At 39.5% G+C, this 21945-nt stretch overlaps 1 pseudogene; it reads left to right on the top strand.

Annotated features, from left to right (window-relative positions):
* The first annotated feature begins 1735 nt into the window (after positions 1 to 1735).
* On the top strand, positions 1736 to 1853 carry LOC126295534 (5S ribosomal RNA; annotated as a pseudogene).
* Positions 1854 to 21945: the final 20092 nt, after the last annotated feature.

The following is a 21945-nucleotide window of genomic DNA, read 5'->3' as shown; positions in this document are numbered from 1 at the left end:
CGTTGATCCGTTCGCTCAGTTTTTTTAATAGAAATGGTAGCTAACGCTCTGACTGAACACTCTGACCTATGGTGCCGGCACCACTCAGCTGCAGCCCCTTCATGGAAAAAATGGCCACGCATATATATATATATATATATATATATATATATATATATATATATATATATATATATATATCAGAAATGTTAGGACTATGGTATGAAGATTAGCATCTCCAAAACGAAACTAATGTCAGTGGGGTAGATGTATAAACGGATTGAGTGCCAAATTGGAGGAACAATGTTAGAACAGGTGGACAGTTTCAAGTACTTAGGATGCATATTCTCACAGGATGGCAACATAGTGAAAGAACTGGAAGCGAGGTGGTGCAAAGCTAAAGCAGTGAGCGCTCAGCTACGATCTACTCTCTTCCGCAAGAAGAAAGTCAGTACCAAGACTGTTATCTGTGCACCGTTCAATCTTTCGACCAACTTTGTTGTATGGGAGCGAAAGCTGGGTGGATTCAGGTTACCTTATCAACAAGGTTGAGGTTACGGATATGAAAGTAGCTAGGATGATTGCAGGTACTAGTAGATGGGGACAATGGCAGGAGGGTGTTCACAATGAGGAAATCAAAGAAAAGCTGGGAATGAACTCTATAGATGTAGCAGTCAGGATGAACAGGCTTAGATGGTGGGGTCATGTTACACGCGTGGGAGAAGCAAGGTTACCCAAGAGACTCATGGGTTCAGCAGTAGAGGGTAGGAGGAGTCGGGGCAGACCAAGGAGAAGGTACCTGGATTCGCTTAAGAAAGATTTTGAAGTAATAGGTTTAACATCAGAAGAGGCACCAATGTTAGCACTGAATAGGGGATCATGGAGGAATTTTATAAGGGGGCTATGCTCCAGACTGAACCCTGAAAGGCATAATAAGTCTTAAATGATGATGATGATGATGATGATGTAGACAATGAAAAAGTGAGGTATACTTTTATTTACTGCCCCTAACACTGTCAGGGCATACAAATTAGCTGAATTTCATGACAGTGCACTATAGAGACCTTAGTGCTCAAATGTGATGCTTATTTGCAGTAGTGATTATAAAATTAATTAAGTGAAGACAGCCTTAGAATAACTACTGAAAAAGTGTCACCTCCATTAGATCGCAGAGGTTGGTCGTAGTTTGAATGATAATGTCTTTCTACTTCTACTGAAAAGTACTCATAAGCTGCCACACAGCACAAATGAAGACATCTTCAGCAGATGAAAAGAAATGTAACACAATGTGCTACTTTAAATGAGCGCCTAAGAGTTGTAGGCCATTATTTGAATTTTGAAGAAGTAAGCTTTTGTCGAGTACGTTTTCTTGTGCAACTGCCTTATTCCATAAATATCCACTTCAGGTTTAGGAATCGTGCATTCCAAGTGACGTGGAAACCGGGAGATTGGCTTTTTAATTCCCTAGAAAGACATTTTGGAGGCAGGGCTCTCTCCGTTGATGTCCTTTTCAGTGGGATGCTGCACGCATACAGTTTAGTAGTTTCATCATTCAGTCAACTCACTGTATTATAGCTTCTTAGTATCGCCCAGTGTTTATTCATATGTAATCTTCGTTTCCTGTGAGCTATACGTTGTTCGTAAGCACTAAAATCTCGAATATTCTGTCATAAAATATAAATTTAACTGTCCATTTTCCATCTTACAAGTAAGTTCTACACTTAATTTCAGTTTTCAAAGATCATGTAATTATTGTGGCAACGGCCTTGCCGCAGTGGATACACCGGTTTCCGTCAGATCACCGAAGTTAAGCGCTGTCGGGCGTGGTTCGCACTTGGATGGGTGACCATCCAGGGCGCCATGCGCTGTTGCCATTTTTCGGGGTTGTCTCAGCCTCGTGATGCCAATTGAGGAGCTACTCGACCGAACAGTAGCGGCTCCGGTCAAAGGAAACCATCATAACGACCAGGAGAGCGGTGTGATGACCACACGCCTCTCCTATCCGCATCCTCAGGTGAGGATGACACGACGGTCGGATGGTCTCGATGGGCCACTTGTGGCCTGAGGACAGAGTGCTTGAATATCATTATGAAGATATTTCTTCAATTTTTACATATTTGTGTTTAGTATCCATTTACAATACAAGACTTCATTCTTTTGATGCTGGCAAGAGCAAACGAAGATTCCAGGTGCCTTGAGGGCAACTGCAAGACTGTTTCAGTACACAAATTCACGGTTCATCTCGTTGGCTCCGTTATAGCGTCATTTAATGTTGTTAACTTGTACCTGTTATGGGACCTGAAATGAACATATCGATATTGTACCTAATGGAACGTTTATTTGTGAAATATCATGTGCTGATTCTTTGAATTCGTGTTTGAAACTAAAGGAAGATATAAAAGTGAAAACTCCAATTGTTTCAACAAATGCTAAAAGATTTCCTAACTACTAACATTCGCTCATCTCCAAGAACCTCTGAATCCTATCATCCGATGTAATAGCCCTGAGGTGGTTAGCCAACACTTTTCGTACAAAATGTGAGGGACAGTTTAAAATCAGAAATTTTGACATTGTCTATGTTAAACTGAGTGAAAGTCCAAATCCATACTAGCTGTTTATTGTGTTTTCACTGCATGACGATCGTTTTCATACCATGAAGGTATACCTTCAGGTCATATCTACATACAGAATGAAACTACATAAGTAAAAGCGCTAATAGCCTGTACAACCTACCAAACAAAGTACACAGTAAAGCGATGTACTCACAAAACTAACAGTTCATATGCCACAAATTCCAAGGTACAGGTGCACATAAAAACATGTCACTTCTCAGTAAAACGCTGGATGAAACAGCAGATGGGCATCCGATCCGAACCATACAAGATCAGCAATACAGTCCAAAAAACAGTCAAAAAACTAACCTGGACAGCACATGACAATCTTTATATGATAGGATGAAACCTTTGAGCACAAAACATTGCAGGATGAACGCAACGTAAGTTAAAACACAGCTTTCAGTGTCGGAAGAGTATAAAAGAGGAGGTATCTGCCATTGTCAAAATCCGAGGGTGGAAACAAAGAATTAAAAGACACTCAATCCTTGAGAGTAGTCAACTGTACGTATGTTTAATGTCCATCGTAGTCACCTCATTCCTGCTGGAACCTTCAAACCTAAAAGCACAGAAACTATCTGGATACTATTACATAACAATAAATCAGAATAGTGAATATAATATTTTTCAAAATACTTCACAGTCAACTTCTCTGAGTGGCAGCCTATACCATTCCTAGTGTTCATTATGGGACGTGCCAGGAAGTTATCCTTGTGGAGCTTTAAAGTAGCCCTGATCCACAGTGCCTCCAGTTTCAAAGGTATCAACAACTTTCATTGATGTTGTTATTGTGATCTTCAGTCCAGACACTAGTTTGATGCAGCTCTCCATGCTACTCTATCCTGTGCAAGCTTCTTTATCTCCTAGTACCTACTGCAACCTACATTCTCCTGAATCTCCTTAGTGTATTAATTTCTTGGTCTCCCTCTACAATTTTTTGCCTCCACGCCGCCCTCCAATACTAAATTGAGTATCCCTTGATGATTCAGAACATGCCCTACCAACTGGTCCCTTCTCCTTGTCAAGTTGTGCCACAAACTCCTCTTCTCCCCTATTCTGTTCAATGACTCCTCATTAGTTACGTGATATATCCATCTAATCTTCAGTATTATTCTGTAGCACCACATTTCGAAAGCTTCTATTCTCTTCTTGTCTAAACTATTTATCAACCACGTTTCACTTCCATACCTGGCTACTCTCTATACAAATAATTACAGAAACGACTTCCTGACACCAAAATCTATACTCGATGTTAACAAATTTCTCTTCTTCAGAAACGCTTTCCTTGCCATTGCCAGTCTACATTTTATATCCTCTCTACTTCGACCATCATCAGTTATTTTGCTCCCCAAATACCAAAACTCCTTTACTACTTTAAGTGTCTTATTTCCTAATCTAATTCCCTCAGCATCAACCGACTTAATTGGACTACATTCCATTATCCTCGTTTTGCTCTTGTTGATGTTCATCTTATATCCTTCTTTCAAAGCACTGTCCGTACCGTTCATCTCCTCTTCCAGGTCCTTTGCTGTCTGTGACAGAATTACAATGTCATCGGCGAACCTCAAAGTTTTTATTTCTTGTCCATAGATTTTAATTCCTAACCGAATTTTCTTTTGTTTTCTTTACTGCTTGCTCAATATACAGATTGAATAACGTTGGATTTAGGCTACAACCCTGTGTCACTCCCTTCCCAGCCACTACTTCCCTTTCATGCCCCTCGACTCTTATAACTGCCATCTAGTTTTTGTACAAATTGTAAATAGCTTTTCGTTCGCGATTTTTGATCCCTGATACCTTCAGAATTTGAAAGAGAATTTGAAAGTTGCAGTCATCATTGTCAAAAGCTTTCTCTAAGTCTACGAATGCTAGAAACGCAGGTTTGCCTATCCTTAATCTGTTTTCTAAGATAAGTCGTAGGGCAGTATTGCCTCATGTGTTCCAACATTTCTACGGAATCCAAAATAATCTTCCCAAGGTCGGCTTCTATCAGTTCTTCCATTCGCCTGTAAAGAGCTCGTGTTAGTATTTTGCAGTCGTGGCTTATTAAACTGATAGTTCGATAATTTTCATATCTGTCAACAGCTGCTTTCTTTGGAATTGGAATTATTATGTTCTCCTTGAAGTCTGAGGGTATTTCGCCTGTTTCGTACATCTTGCTCACCAGGCGGTAGAGTTTTGTCAGGGCTGGCTCTCCCAAGGCTATCAGTAGTTCTAGTGCAATGTTGTGTACTCCCAGGGCCTTGTTTCTACTCAGGTCTTTCAGTGCTCTGTCAAACTCTTCACACAGTTTGATATCTTCTATTTTACCTTCATCTACATCCCCTTCCATTTCGATAATATTGTTCTCAACTACATCGCCCTTCTTTAGACTCTCTATATACTCCTTCCACCTTTCTGCTTTCCCTTTTTTTCTTCTAACTGGGTTTCCATCCGAGCTCTTGATATTCATGCAAGTGGTTCTCTTTTCTCCAATGGTCTCTTTAATTTTTCTGTAGGCAGTATCTATCTTACCTTTAATGATATATTCCCTTACACCCTTACATTTGTCCTCTAGCCATCCTTCTTAGCCATTTGGCACTTCCTGTAGATCTGATTTTTGAGATGTTTGTATTCCCTTTTGCCTGTTTCATTTACTGCATTTTTATATTTTCTCCTTTCATCAGTTAAATTCAGTATATCTCCTGTTACCCAAGGATTTCTACTAGCCCTCGTCGTTTTACCTACTTGATCCTCTGCTACCAACAGGATGGAATACTTCATAGTATAGGAAGTCATACAGCATCCCAAAGCATTTACAACCATTGATGGAGGAAATCATCCGCTAGCAATTAGCCGATGTAATCATTGAACACAATGATATCCCTGAGGTGTGAGCATTGTCATCACACTCAAGTATCATCGAATGGTACCAAAAACTATAGATTCTGTTGTGAGTGTGACTACTTAAATGGAAGGACTGTCCCTGATGCGTATTCCATCCATAAAGTAAGGAAACATTCGACAATTTGGCTCAATGTAGACACCTCTCAACCATAGGTTTGAAGAGTGGCTGCCGCCAACCGAAAGTAGTTCGAAAATTTTGTCCAAAAACAGCCTTTTCGTGGGAAAATTACAAGTATCATAGGATGCCATGCCTGGCTGCATCAAACCAGTCAGAAGACTGATGAAAAAACGTATTCCATTTCACCTGAAGAATGCGCTGGCTAAATTCCATAGACTCTTGGATGGAGTGTTACCTAAACTGAAACCTATAAGGAAGTGTGGTCTTCCTTGAAGAGGTAATTACATTTTCCAAGGATATGGAAGAACGCGAGTCAACTAGAGAAAGTTTTGAAAGACTGCAGGTAGCACATCTGACACTGAGTGCTCATAGGTGAGATTTCACTAGAATTAAAGTAATCTATCTCAGCTATTTAATTAATCAGGAAGGAGCAAAACCTGATCCACAGTTAATATCAGCAGTTCGAGACTTTCTAGCAGTGCAAATTATAAAACACGCACAGTCATTCTTAAGTCTCTGCAATTATTATAGAAATTTTTGACGAATTTGGCACAAACATCCAGGCCCTCGAATCGTTTATTGAGAAAGAAAGGAGTCAAATTCGAATGGTCAATAGAGTGTCAAACTGCATTTGAGAAATTAAAACGTGCATTGATATAACTCCTGTGGTCGGTATTCCTTGACTTTGAGCAAGAGTTCGTCCTGTCACGTGAAGTTGAGTCAAATTGTGGATAACAGGGAACTTCCAGTGGCTTATGTGTCAAGGCAGCAGAACAAGGAGAACGTAACTATTCCTCTACAGAGAAAGAAATACTAGTTGTTATTTATGGCTGTATTTACTTTCAGTGTTATTTATACGGACAAACGTTTAAGATAGTAACGGATCATACTTGCCTTAAGTGACTGTTGACACAATGGGTGAAGCCAAGTGGATTCAGTCATAAAGTGGCGCATATACATGGGAAAAAGCACACAAACGCAGACACACCGAGTATGAATGTTGGAGCTCAGCACGCACTAGATGAAAGTCTGTTACAGTGGTAGAAGGCACAAGCAGCTGATGTAGACTGTCAGGCATTTATGTCGCAGCCATAGTTTGAGGCGCCTGAAGGCTTGTTATGCAGAATAAGTACGAAATGCAGAGCACTCGTGGTGGTCCCCGCATCATTTAGGAATGAAGTATTATATCAAAACTAGACATGATTGTCTTATTTGGGAGTTCCGCCATCGTTCATTAAATAAAATATGGCGTTTCAGTCTTCGATCGCTATTCTTTATTTTCAATCAATTACCGGTTTTGGGCTAGCTGCCCATCTTCAGATCTGTTGGGCAAAGTTAATAATGTAATTAACAAGACAGACCCAGTCAGTGATAGAAGTGTCTTGGTTTCCAAAAGAAATTTTGGAACGTATTAAATGCCAACATACCATATGTTGTAGTTACAGAGTAACTTGTCCGTACAGAACACACAGTTCACTGTCATAAGTAAAGCAAACTTCAATCTGTTAAAACATTATATCGCAGTTTTTAAGAGTAACCTGATTGGTAACAGTAAAATTGCCCTCTACCTATAACAATTGTGCATCTGTTATTATTTCACCATATATATTACTGTCGAATATTCTTTTTAATAAAACAATTTTTAAGGTAATAAAATATGAATACTCTTTTCGAGTGGACCGTGAAACGAAAAATTTACATTAATTTAAAATGTCTATATAAAGAAACACAAAATATAATTAAAATGTAGACATTCTTCCGAAAACGTCCGTTTCCTCTTCTTCGTTTTGATTGGTGATGGGGTGGATTTCCCTACGTCAGAACGTATACAACGCCACGCCGAGTCCTTTTCCGCCTTCCCCAATCCACCACGCCGCCAGTGCGCTGAGGGCCGTTCCGCTGCAGCTGTTTCTTACTGGGGCGTGCTGTTGCAGACAAGAGTAAGCCTAAAATAGGTCTTTAAAAATCTCATAATAATTCCTGTGCATAAAACCACTTTGCTCGTTAAGTAGTAGGCCTGGGGTTTTAATTTGATGTGCGTATATTTCAATCTCTTCGAGCATGTTGAGATAGAGACTTTTTGGAGCTTTATGTAGCACCTCCATTTGTTCATTTATATTACTCACTTCATGTCTACTCTCTTTTACATGTTTTCCAAATGCTATTCGATTACTATGACTTCAATGTTCCCTGTATCGAATTTCAAAATTCCGCCCTGTTTGTCCTATATAATAACTGTCACATTCAGCACATTTAACCTTATATACTCCGCAATTATTGTATTTCATTTGTTTTGTCATCTCTGGTTTATGCCTTAGTCTATGTGCCATTTGCCCTTCGTTCTGAAATGCCACTGCGATGTTTTTTGGAAAGCATTTAGCAATTCTTTCCGACACACGCCCTTTATATGTCAGGGTGACAAACTTCTTCTTAACTTTAATTTTCTTAGAATCGCTACTGATGCCCAAGGATTTGTTTTTGATCTTGTTAAACATACGTGTAACATCTTGTGTCCTGTATCCGCTAGCTGCTGCTACTTGCTTAATAATACCTAGTTCTTTCTGTAACTCATCTTCCTTTAGTGGCAATCTGAGGGCTCTGTTGCACATTGCATGGAAGTACGCTCTTTTGTGCTGTGCCGGGTGGTGCGACGTCGCTACTATGATGTTGTCGGAGCAAGTGTCTTTTCTATAGACGCCGAAAACGTGCCTGCCTCCCTCTTTTCTGATGGTCGAATCTAAATAGTTAATCGCCCCATTGTTTTCCATTTCTAGTGTGAATTGAATTTTTGGATGCTGCTAGTTTAAAACTTTAGTCATTTCCACTACGTCTTATTTTTTCCCTTTGAATAATAAAATAGTGTCGTCAACATACCATCTGTAATAAATTAACTTCTCCTTAATTTCTGGAAAAGAGCTAAAAACTTTGTTCTCAAAGTCATTCATAAAAATTTCAGCTAAAATGCCTGATAGACTGTTCCCCATAGCTAAACCTTCATCTTGAATAAAAACTTTATCGTTAAAGATAAAACTATTAAAAATCAATGTGAACTCTAGCATATCTATGAGTTCGACGATTTCACCCATGCTCATTGACTTATTTTTTATCAGGTTTTCCCTTATAATTTGCAAAGTTTCCGGTATTGGTATATTAGTGTATAGGTTCACGACGTCCAATGAGGCTAGGACTGCATCCTCTGGGATTGCAATGTCCTTCCCTTTGTTCGCGAAACACACACTATTTTTTATGTTGTAAACTTGCTCATATTTGTATGCAGATTTTAACTTACAGTACAAAGCCTTATTCAAGACTTCATTGGCGGCTTCCTTCCCTTTGCAAACAACAGGCATTTGTTTGTTCTGCTTGTGCAATTTTATTTGCGCTCTTGCTTCTGGTGTTCTTGGATTCATCTTTACTAATCTAGCTTTTTCATTTGGAGTGAATAAAAATTGTATTGCTTCCAGCCTTGTCTTTAAATCTATCTGAAACTTCTTTGTTAACTCTTTTTTGACTTCTTTAATTCCATTTTCCTGAAAAACTGCATTGTCTTATCTATATATTTCTTTTCGTAAATGACAACTGAGGTATTGCCCTTATCTGACTTAATCATGATTGCGTTGTTAGAATCCAGTTTTAAGTTAATTTCTTTCACTAACCTCATCTCACTACATTTACCATTATGTAAAGTTTTCTGGCATTCAATTGCCTCTTTAGCTTTGATGGCGATACATGTCTCTTGGAATTTAGTTAACTTGGCGTCCCTACATGCTACCTTAACTTCTGCGATCATTCTCTTGATGTCTCCATCTTGCAAGTTTGTTCGCGGATTATGCTCAAGCCCCTTATCCAAAAGCTTCTGCTCTTCATTAGAAAAGACAATATCTGTTAGGTTAACGGTTCTGTCATAAAACTTATGTACATACTGTATTTTATCTGTTTCTCTCTCTGCCTTTGCTATAGCTCTACACAGATTAGTAATTTTCTTATTGTGTCTTTTTATGATTTCGTCCCTATGTACCCAGATTCTTGCTTCAATCTCATATTCAATTTGTCTAAACTGCAGTGGCGACAATAGGTTACCTAACCTCATATGTAAATCGTACGCAAGCTTATTGAGTTTGTCTTTCTCGATGTACCCTGATTTGATCTCTTGTCTTATCCATGACTGTTCTGCTCTCTTCCTAACTTTTGTGGCTGAGATACTGCTGTTATTTATCTTTACCCTTGTGTACTTCGGTACAACACCTAATTGCAAACAGTTCTTATTGAAATGTATTTTTAAATTAGCTTTCACTATATTAAGCTTAGCTTTAAAAAATGTTTTCACCTCTCCCACAGCCTGACTAGGCACAAGTTTATCAAAACTAGACATGATTGTCTTATTTGGGAGTTCCGCGATCGTTCATTAAATAAAATATGGCGTTTCAGTCTTTGATCACTATTCTTTATTTTCAATCAATTACCGGTTTCGGGCTAGCTGCCCATCTTCAGATCTGTTAGACAAAGTTAAAAATGTAATTAAGAAGAGAGATACAGTCAGTGATAGAAATATCTTAGTTTACAAAAAGAAATTTTGGGACGTGTGTTCTGTATGGACAAGTTACTCTGTAACTACAACATATGGTATGTTGGCATTTAATACGTTCCAAAATTTCTTTTTGTAAACTAAGATATTTCTATCACTGACTGTATCTCTCTTATTAATTAGATTTTTAACTTTGTCTAACAGATCTGAAGATGGGCAGCTAGTCCGAAACCGGTAATTGATTGAAAATAATGAATAGCGATTGAAGACTGAAACGCCATATTTTATAAAGTATTATGACAGACACATGACCATCACCATCGTGGTGGACATATGACATCAGACAGGTGTGAAACTGACAAGTTTCGGTGGACCACCAGAAAGCAAGATGTTGAACGGTATGTGAAAGACAGTGTGGCACTTGCACAAAGAGCAGATCTTTCTTACCAGTGTGTTCCATTGCAAAGTTTGTTGGAAGTGTTAAAACCTTTTGAAATGCTTGGTTTGGATACCTGTGGATCATTTAATAGGACAGGTGCAGGAAATAAATATATTATGACAGTTTCCCTGGTTTGTAGCAATGGTAGTGATTCCAGACCAGTGAACAAGCACATTAGGAAACGGACAGTTACCAATTAGATATGAACATTTGGAATTCCCAAGACTATAATTGAAGATCAGTGTACAATTTTTTTGTCAGATCTGTTGAAGCAGCTCTTTTCCCAGCTTAACATCGGAAAACTGTGCACTAGCTCTTTCCATCCATGACAAATGGACATACTAAGAGAGTTCATCACGTACTTTTATAATTTTGAGTCGTTATGTAAATAATCAGCGTGATAATTGGGACATGTGTCTTCAATACGTCTTCTCGGCGTATAATTCTAAAGCACACACAGGTACAGGTCTTTTGCCACGCGAGGTGGTATGTGGGACGAAGATTCCATCTCCTTTCGAGGTTAGGAAACCCAAATTATCTTCTCATGAGGAATCGGTGAACAAGGTCGTGAAACAGTTGAGAGAGATTTGGCAGAAGACCAAATGAACGAAAAGAAAGGCACTTGAACATAAAGTATGGATAGGGAAACTTACTGACAAATTGCTGCTTTATTGAATGGGGAAACTTACTGACAAATTGCTGCTTTATTGAATGGGCCAGTGGGTTTTAGTGACAAATCCTTACACATCAAAGTGCAGAACGAAGAAGTTTTTAACTATCGTAGTCAGAGCAGATATAACTGGTAAATGTGAAGATTCAGCTTCGAACGAAGACATCTGTTATTCGTGCCACCCGAGTCAAATACCTGAGTGGAGCGATAGATGATTTGCTACAGATTCCGTCATTGTAGGGGGTGCAGAATAAAGCGTCTGTGAGGGCAAAGCAGCAGTACTTTAGAATGATCAGGTTTCGTGTACCATGCTGGATACGCTAAGACTGCATGATAGGTAAAGAGTATTTAATTTCTTTTGTCTCCACTTGTAGTTTTGACTTGTTGTTTCTCAAAAACAATAACTTACCACTACATCAAATTCCAGTTCAATGGCTACAAAACTGCTAAAATGTACGTAGAGATAATTGTTGCTTGCTACTTCATTGTATTGTTACTGATCGTCATTCTTCCTTATTTCTAACATTGCTTTTCAGAGACTTCTTAATACTGTTGTATTTCAGGCTGTTACAGAATGAATGCATTATACAGTTGGACTAAGGTTTCTGCTTTGTTTTTATTTCTTGTTTGTTAGTCATTTGTAGATGAACGTAGGAGAAAATTCGAGGACAATTTTTTCGAGCCGGGCAGGAATGTAGGTATATAACAATTATGTGTGATTTAATGTTGTGTGTAATAATTATGTATTATTGTATTATTTATGGTTGTTAAAAGAAGAGATCCGACTGAAAAATACGTTAAGACTTGTTATAGGTTGTGTGAACATTTTAGAGACTTTGATACATTAAGCCACAATATTCAGGAGCAGCCACTATCGAACAAGGAGGCCGATGACCAGCAGAGTTTGCTCAGCAGCAACCAGTGCTTCGACAGATCAACGACCGAGCAGGTGGATAATGCTTCCAAAGAGAACAACAACCAGCACAGATCGCACATCAGCGATCAAAGCTCCAGGAACTTTCACTATACTGAACTCATGTGTGTGTCATAAGTGCGATGCAGAGGAGGAAGACAGGGCAATGCGCAGCAACATCAGCATGGAGGTAAAACAAGGAAAGCCGGCAGGTGTGTCGACATTGGTCACGTTACTGCCCAACGTCAGAAGCAAGGATCAACGACAAAAGAGTCAGTCGCCGACCTAGAAACTTTGTAACATTGCCAAAAAAAAAAGCTGGCTGTGGTGGTCAAGCGGTTCTAGGCGCGCAGTGCGGAACCGTGCGACTGCTACGGTCGCAGGTTCGAATCCTGCCTCGGGCATGGATGTGTGTGATGTCCTTAGGTTAGTTAGGTTTCAGTAGTTCTAAGTTCTAGGGGACTGATGACCACAGATGTTAAGTCCCATAGTGCTCAGAGCCATTTGAACCATTGGCAAAAACACCAAAAACACGTCATACTTTGCTGCAATGCCTTAGCAGCTACACTGCTCGACAGAGGAACATCTTGGTACCGCACCAACAGGTCAACATAGAAGATGCCATCCCAGATATTACCAGAAAGAAGTTCGCATGGTACTTACCCAGGTGAGGGCGAAGGGACTGCGGCCTCATCAAATGGGTCAACTGTGAACCTAGAGGCTGATGATCGGTGCCAGAAGACGTTGACCCTGTGGGTCGCTGGTTCGATTCTGGGATGGTCAGCAGTCACTGGGATCTGCATGGTACGACCCCCTGCCGCTCTGCTGCCGCTGGGAATTGAGCGAGTTAAAACACGTTGCATAACTCTGTTTTTTTAAGGGTCTTATGTCTCAATAAATGACTGATAGCGGAACCGTCAATGTTTCACTCACACCTCACCTACTGAGCCAAGGCGAGAGCCTATCCACCGTCCAGAAAGTGTCACTTTCCACTCCCGTCGTCCCTGACAAAATAATGACCTTTGCTCTCCTCTGTCACAGACCCTCAATATCTAGTGTCAAAAAACCCCGACCTGTTGCAGTAGTAAGGTCACGTAGTTAAGCATGCATGACCAGTCACTCATAATAAAAGGTGATAATAGTTCACTGTATGTACGAATATAATAGTTGTCAGATGTTCATTACAACTGCTTATGTGTCATGAAGAAAAAAGGCTGGAAGGCACCACAGGCAGAGTATGTTTGTGAGAGATCCATTTGTCTGAAGGAATCAGCGTTTTATCTGAGCACAGAACTGTAAATACCGCAGTCAGCTGTCTAGTACATTCTACTCAAAAGTCGGCATGTAAAGGGACATTGGAAGATGATCTGCCACGGATAGCATACGTCTAGCGTGACAGCCATCTGAGAGAACTAGCAGACACATTATCTGCGCTCAGAAGGAGAGGGCAGTTCTAAACCCCTGCGAATTATGCGTACACAAATTCAGAGACGTGCACCAGATGGCAACAACTTGCACATGCTCAGAAGGGAATACTCTGAGTATTAGTAGTCCTATGCTTTCTGTTTGTTGTTGTTTATGGTCTGCTGTTGTTGACATATGTGGCCAGCAGGTAGAGTGCATTTAAAATTAGTTGTGACCTTAGATATTTGGATAACTGGAGGAGAACGTGACGTCCTTACCCAGTGTCCAGGTAGCACCAATGGCGAGCCAGCTTGCCCTACCACGCCGCCAGCGGTTCGGCTGATAAAGCGTCCCTGTCGCCACACCGTGAATAAACAGTACTACTTCATGTCACGCATTAGGTATGTCAATGTTCTTCAGCTCTCCTTCTACAGCCTTATTTCCTAGCGTTGAAGTTTTCTGTAGTCGTGAGGTGCTGTGAACAAGTGTTTAGTGTTGAAACTCCGTTAATAACAATAATGGAGCATTTCTGAACACGAGACTTGAAGTAAAAGTATCACCAAGAACGCATTCACTGGCTGGGAAGATAAAGTTCTGCTTCAAAACATTCCTCTGAACTCGACAATAGTAATGGATGAAACGCCACACCGCTCTGTTGTGATGCATAAAGCTGCAAACAATGCAATAGAGACGAGTGGATATTTTCCTCTGGTACAAAGAACTGTTGCCTGAGATAAAGCTGAACAAAGCATGTATAAGGCGAAGTTAGTGTAAGTTGTAGTGCTCTACACGCCAAAACCTCACACTATCAGGTCGACGAACTGGCTAATGGTAAAGGGAGTAGTTTAATCAGACATCCTTCTTATTATGCGCATGTAAATCCGACAGAGAATATGGGCTTAAGTGAAAAGTAATGTGCGGCAAAAAGCAACAAGAAATTTATGTTGACTGAGATTGAAATACGGACAAAAGAACCCACTGCAGATTGCACACGACAGGATTTGTTCTTGAGATGTCAGCCATACCGAGAAGATAGTTGAGAAGACACTGATTCATAAATAATTGTGATGAGTTTGTTGCCATGTTTAAATATGCTTCTCTTGTCAAAACACAGCAGAGTTTAGAAATATTCATCGCACTAACGTTCTAATATAGTCCAGTAGCGGCGTAAAAAAAAAAAAAAAAAAAAAAAAAAAAAAAAAAAAAACTCTTTGCTTGCAAAAATTGAGGTAGAACATTATTTATAGTGTGAATGCCTGGATTTCAATCAAGACTAATCCGTTTGCATCATGTAATCATGTGACCTTAACCAATGTGCAGTTCCAAACATGTACGCTTGGGGTCCTCCTGCGTAGGCCTACGACTACATCTCAGGTACATAATGTAATATGGGCTTTAAACCATGCCAGTTGCTGTTGTTACAAGCGATGACTTCAAACGACTACTAGTGGAAGACAGTTTTTGACAATGTTGGTTTTCAATGACGAAGGCACGTTTCGTGTGTCTGGAAATCTGAAACATCATATTGCATGTTTGGCGCACAGTCAATCCACATGAGATTACAGAACAAATGTTCGTTCACCTAACGTTAACGTCTTTTGTGCCATGTCCTCTTCAAAACTATACAGACTACTTTCCTTCCTGGAGAAAACTGTGACTGGTTTCGTGTACCTACACACACTACAGCAATGCCTTATGCCACAAGTACAGCAAGCAAGTTGAGACTTCAGTTTGCAACTAGACGATGCTCTGCCTTACTTTCTTTCAGACATTTATGTTATCTCAATGCCGAACCGCCTCAGTGTGGAAATGCACATGCTTCCCATCGTACCCTCTTCATCAGTAGCCTCCACAATCGTCTGACTTGACTTCATGTGATTTCTTCTTATGGGGTTAAGTCAAAGATCACTGCATTCCTGCTTCAGTTGCCACTTAATTTGGAAGAGTTGAAAGGAAGGACTAATATGGTCGCTGACAATGTAATTGGTAATATACAGACGAACTATCTTGAGCAAATTTAGAAGCACTAGAGAACATAAAATAGAAAATCTAGTTTCCAGTTCAGCAGGGTGAGAAATGCACTGAACTAATCCTGAGACTCACATAAAAACCATGAGAAACCACTTAAAAGAAATGTATTGGGGTTGCATTCTACACAGTGTCAAAAATTTCTCTGTGTTTCTATCTGATAGTAAATACATAGCAGACTATGTGTCTATCTGACACTGAAAAATTTCACATGAGTACTAGTCATGAGCAGCATGACTCTAGTAAATGGTATACCCGAGAACTCGACAACTGTAGGGTACTGCTAATTATTTTGAGCAGCCGAACTAATATGAAGAGACTAACACATTTTTATTCTTCCATTTTTCTATAGTGCATTTGTGGAGAAAGACGTATTGCTCTGAGTGCCCAAGTGAACTAGTTGTGACATGTTTACCACAAGCAGCCAGAGATGTTACACAGCACTATGAATTTCGAGTCAAAAGGTCCCAACATGTCCTTCACTCTTAACGTAAATGTAAACAATGGCATAAATGTGCACTTTTGCTGTACATTTTGAATTTTAACAACTGACAAGCACCAGAAGAGTGCTGTGTAGACATGACAAGTTCCACAAGGCGCATTTTAGCTGTGTATGTTTTTATTTGTTACAAATCTATTTCTAATGATCTTTTTGACAAACCTGTGTGGAACATGCAATCCGATCTCCGCTAAAATGTTAATATCATATGAGTGACAAAAGCACAATGGAACATGATGTAGAACCAGACACGTTTTTCAAGATCTGAAGGTGACAATTTTAGCTGTTGAAACTGGTCAATTAAAAAAGCAGTTTAGATAGTAAACTTACCGCTAGTCTATTTCTTTAAAGTACATAGTGATCGCTGATTCTCATTTCTCATTAGGAGAAACTTCAGAGAAACTATGTGCTAGTTTAAGCATAGGGCTGGTTGCTGAAATATGGGGCGAAATATCACAAAGGTGCCATCAGAAAACAAACTTTCTGAACAAACAAAACAAAACTTTTTTCCCCTTTCTGGATGTGTATTTACGTAGAAATCAGTAACTCGCTGTATTGCCTTTTCAGTGTATGGAAATTTTTGAAAGTGGAGTCTTTTTAATTGACATAAGCAAATTAGAATAAAAACTTATTGATGAACTTTGTCACACACTTTCTTTTACCAGTATAAAGCTTACAGTAGGCGCTCAAATTAACAAGACACATAGACTCAGAGAGGAACAAAGCACAAACTGAGTGTGGTTTTAGCTTCTGGATTCCTTTTTGGATTTTATTCCTAAACTAATTTGTATTAAAAACGTGAAAAGGAACAGTTAAATAATCGTAAAATGCACTTTGGACATTTCTTTAACGGAATTACTCCCTTCCAACATTCTAATGTGTTCTGTTATTGTTAGCCATTTTTTAAAGACGATATTTAAGCTTCATTTGTCTTCTTATTTTTGTCCTGAGGATCGCAGTTCCATGTGACTTTTCAATATAAATGTGTACATCACTTGTAACAATGATTACCAAAGGCCGTATTTTGAATCTACATCTACATCTACATGACTACTCTGCAATTCACATTTAAGTGCTTGGCAGAGGGTTCATCTAACCACAATCATACTATCTCTCTACCATTCCACTCCCTAACAGCACGCGGGAAAAACGAACACCTAAACCTTTGTGTTCGAGCTCTGATTTCTCGTATTTTATTTTAATGATCATTCCTACCTATGTAGGTTGGGCTCAACAAAATATTTTCGCATTCGGAAGAGAAAGTTGATGACTGAAATTTAGTAAAAAGATCTCGCCGCGACGAAAAACGTCTTTGCTGTAATGACTTCCATCCCAATTCGCGTATCATATCTGCCACTCTCTCTCCCCTATTACATGATAATACAAAACGAGCTGCCCTTTTTTGCACCCTTTCGATGTCCTCCGTCAATCCCACCTGGTAAGGATCCCACACCGCGCAGCAATATTCTAACAGAGGACGAACGACTGTAGTGTAAGCTGTCTCTTTAGTGGACTTGTTGCATCTTCTAAGTGTCCTGCCAATGAAACGCAACCTTTGGCTCGCCTTCCCCACAATATTATCTATGTGGTCTTTCCAACTGAAGTTGTTCGTAATTTTAACACCCAGGTACTTAGTTGAATTGACAGCCTTGAGAACTGTACTATTTATCGAGTAATCGAATTCCAACGGATTTCTTTTGGAACTGATGTGGATCATCTCACACTTTTCGTTATTTAGCGTCAACTGCCACCTGACACACCATACAGCAATCTTTTCTAAATCGCTTTGCAACTGATACTGGTCTTCAGATGACCTTACTAGAAGGTAAATTACAGCATCATCTGCTAACAACCTAAGAGAACTGCTCAGATTGTCACCCAGGTCATTTATATAGATCAGGAACAGTAGAGGTCCCAGGACGCTTCCCTGGGAAACACCTGATATCACTTCAGTTTTACTCGATTTGCCGTCTATTACTACGAACTGCGACCTTCCTGACAGGAAATCATGAATCCAGCCGCACAACTGAGACAATACCCCATAGGCCCGCAGCTTGATTAGAAGTCTTTTGTGAGGAACGGTGTCAAAAGCTTTCAGGAAATCTAGAAATACGGAATCAACTTGAGATCCCCTGTCGATAGCGGCCATTACTTCGTGTGAATAAAGACTAGCTGAGTTGCACAAGAGCTATGTTTTCTGAAACCATGCTGATTACGTATCAATAGATCGTTCCCTTCGAGGTGATTCACAATGTTTGAATACAGTATATGCTCCAAAACCCTACTGCAAACCGACGTCAATGACATAGGTTTGTAGTTAGATGGATTACTCCTACTACCCTTCTTAAACACTGGTGCGACCTGCACAATTTTCCAATCTGAAGGTACAGATCTGTCGGTGAGCGAGCGGTTGTATATGAATGCTAAGTAGGGAGCTATAGTATCAGCGTAATCTGAAAGGAACCTAATCGGTATACAATCTGGACCTGAAGACTTGCCCGTATCAAGCGATTTGAGTTGCTTCGCAACCCCTAAGGTATCTACTTCTAAGAAACTCATGCTGTTAATCGCTTCCTGAAGCAAAATTAAATCAATCCAACAATAATAATATTTACCAGCAGATCAAACTATACACAGTTTCTGTTGTGCCACTTGCTGTGGCATCACTTTGGTTGCAAGTCACTCCTGCACCCCACACCAGTTAAATAAGATCAAATATTAGAGCTACTCTGTAACGAATTTGGCATTATACTGCATGCGAGTGCACTTAGAGACAATGTAATACGATATATTTGTGTTGCTAAATGCTGCACTGAATCTCACTAACATCGTTGATTTCCTTTATAAAAAGTTGTGCTTATTCTGAAGTTAGACTGTCACCAGAAACCTCCTTACTTACTTCCTCAAATCCACTAGGTCAGTGTCTAACACTTTGTACTCTGTAACGGAGACACAGGGCACCTGTGTAAACTCATATTTAAACCATCACCACCTGGTGGCGGGTGCGCCACAGAGAACTGCACAAGCCTCTTTGTCGAAACAGTAAGGTCACTGACCAACAATCAGGGTATACATTAAAACAAGAAGCGCACTTCCATGCAAGCATATTTACATAAACATGGCGATACAAAACTTCCTAGATGGCAATACTATGCAGCATTGAGGGATAGTGTAGTCAGGTGCGAGAATGGAGCATGTAAGAGCTATGAAAAGCAGTGACGAATTAGGCTTGACATCACAAGGAAAACAACATTTGCAATTGGAGTGGGAAGTATTGAGAGTATTGTAGCTGTCAACCCTGGAATCTGAATATACTGCCAGTATTATATTCATTTTCACCATTTGTAGAATTGAGTGAGCTGATGTGAAACTACATATCACCTAATCCAATAACACTTGCTTACTCAAACAGAAATCTTAACTGTGCATCATATAATGGGAACATCATATACTTTGACAATGTAAATTAACAATGATTTCCTAACCACTTCAATGGCAAAACGTTTTATTACTAGCAACCCTACAGGTAGAATGTTAATATTTGATTTCTGTTAAAATACACACTTTATAGTCACAGTCAGGGCACATGCAGTTTGGAATAAAAACATGCATGATGGTATCAAAGATGCTTGGTACTCACCACTAATGAAATCAAGCGCCACACCTTTTTTTTGGCTTTAAGTACAGTAACATTATTATTGTGATCAAACTTTCACAACTACCTGTCTGCATTTCAAAGAATTTGTAGGATCCTTTTCTAAATGTAAATAAAATTAACTAACATTTCTTTTAAGTAGGCTATAATATAACTCATTTACAACTATTCAGTTGCTACATAATTTTTAGAAATCAATAATTATGGGTTACAGTGCGAGTACCAGACACACCACTTCCTGCCGCTGTAGCACAACTAACAGTACTAAAACTGATACTTTTTGTAGAGATCTTTTATATGGTGTAGCATTGCAACTGCATGTTATCCTCATACACAGGTATAAACATCAAAGCTACTAATACTGCATAGTAGATTCAGAAGCACTGGAACCATAAGGACAATTGCTCGATTTGCTTTTGACACCAGTCAGTGTGGCTGGAGGCAAGTTGTGCCAAATAGTTAAAACGACTTTATCTTTTATGGCATGGCTAAAACTAGTGTCACTTGAGTGATGACACAGAAAACTAGGTGCTTCCACACACAACTTTGGTGATACCACTCAGTTGGTAGCCAAGTGGCGCCACTTATTTGTGGAAACTCAGCTTAACCCTAGCATTACCAACGTATTTTTTGTTACATGTAATACCAATGGGGGGGGGCCTCAAAGGCCCATAAAGAATACCAGAATTTATTTTATCATAAATCAAGTTTATTTACTTCTGATACCTCTAATAACAATTCAAAATGCTTAGACATTGTTTTTGTATACTGGATAATAAAAGATGTTATTATAATAGGAATAAAATGAACAAATCACGAGATTCAGTTTATATATTTTTTGGAGTAATGTTTCAAAATAGTGTTTTCTTATAAAAACGACTTTTTTAACTAGATACACTACATGAAGCAGACAAAATTTACTGTCTCATTCTGCAACGCATTTTTCACACAACACTGTCTTCCTGCAGTGTTTCCCACAGACGTGTTTGTGGCACTGAGAGCAGGTAACAGTTGACTTTCCCAGCTTGTTGTACTTGATCTTTTTAGATGCAGCTTCTTGGCAGCATAGGTGGCACCGTCCACGTGTTCCTGGTTCTGCTGTTGAGGATGATGGTTCTACAGAGCAGCTGAGCTTCCATTGTGTGATGCTTTCCATTGCCATTATTACTGGCTTCTGAAGTCCATACAAATTTTGTGCCCGTTTATCTACTTGAAATCTTATTAGTTCGAGACCTAAGTTAGTGATAAAAACCCTTCTGCGGTTTAGCAAATTCTTTTTCCAATTCGGAAAGTTGAGGAGGAAGAGTGAATATGCATTTATTGCTGCTATGCCAATGAGTGTGTAGAAGAGGGACAAAGGCCATCTTCTTGCTCCTCTCTTTGTGCTGTAGTGTCTTGCCATCTGGTCTATGGTGTCCATGCCTCCCTTTGTAGAATTATAAAAAAGATTTATGTTAGTCTTTTTTGAGTCTTCATTCAACACCCCTTCTGAGTGATAAGTTGAAAGCATCAACAGCAGTCGCTTTGGCTTCTCGCGGACTAGTGTTGATGCAAGAGTAACTGGTGGCCTCTGTGTCTGAGGGTCAGTATAAGCAAAGATGGAAGAGTGTAAACTGCGGCCAGTTGTAGTCTTCAGCTCTTCAGGTATGTATCGTCTGTTAGACTGTAGGATGCCAACAAGTGTGAGGTGAAAATCATTCCATAGAGTCTCAGCAAGCTCCACTGAAGTATAGTACCGATCTGTGGTAACATTACGGCCTGATTTTTCAATAGGTTTTATTAGTCTCTTTACAATTTCCATCGGTCCATTTGAATGCTGTGTATTTCCTGACTTGCCTGTATAGATGTCCATGCTCATCACATATCTAGTCTCAGAATCAGACAGCATTCGAATTAGAATGCCGTATTTTCCAGTTTTTTCTTTTAGAAACACCTTGAATGGACAGCGACCATGGAACAAAGACAACATCTCATCCACTGTTGCATGTTTTTTCTTTTAGAAACACCTTGAATGGACAGCGACCATGGAACAAAGACAACATCTCATCCACTGTTGTATGTAGACCAGGAATGAAATACAATGGAAGTGAAGAATTGAAGCTTTCAAAAATTTCCCTCATTGGAGCAAACTTGTCAGTCTGGCGACGAATTTCTCTTGTGTTCTTATCATCAAACCTCAATATTTTAGTCAATTCGAAAAATCGGGTCCGACTCATT

The sequence above is a fragment of the Schistocerca gregaria genome, chromosome 11, assembly GCF_023897955.1.
Source record: "Schistocerca gregaria isolate iqSchGreg1 chromosome 11, iqSchGreg1.2, whole genome shotgun sequence".
Taxonomy (NCBI): domain Eukaryota; kingdom Metazoa; phylum Arthropoda; class Insecta; order Orthoptera; family Acrididae; genus Schistocerca; species Schistocerca gregaria.
The sequence above is the reverse complement of the archived record's forward strand: the minus strand, read 5'-3'. Positions and strand labels throughout refer to the sequence as shown.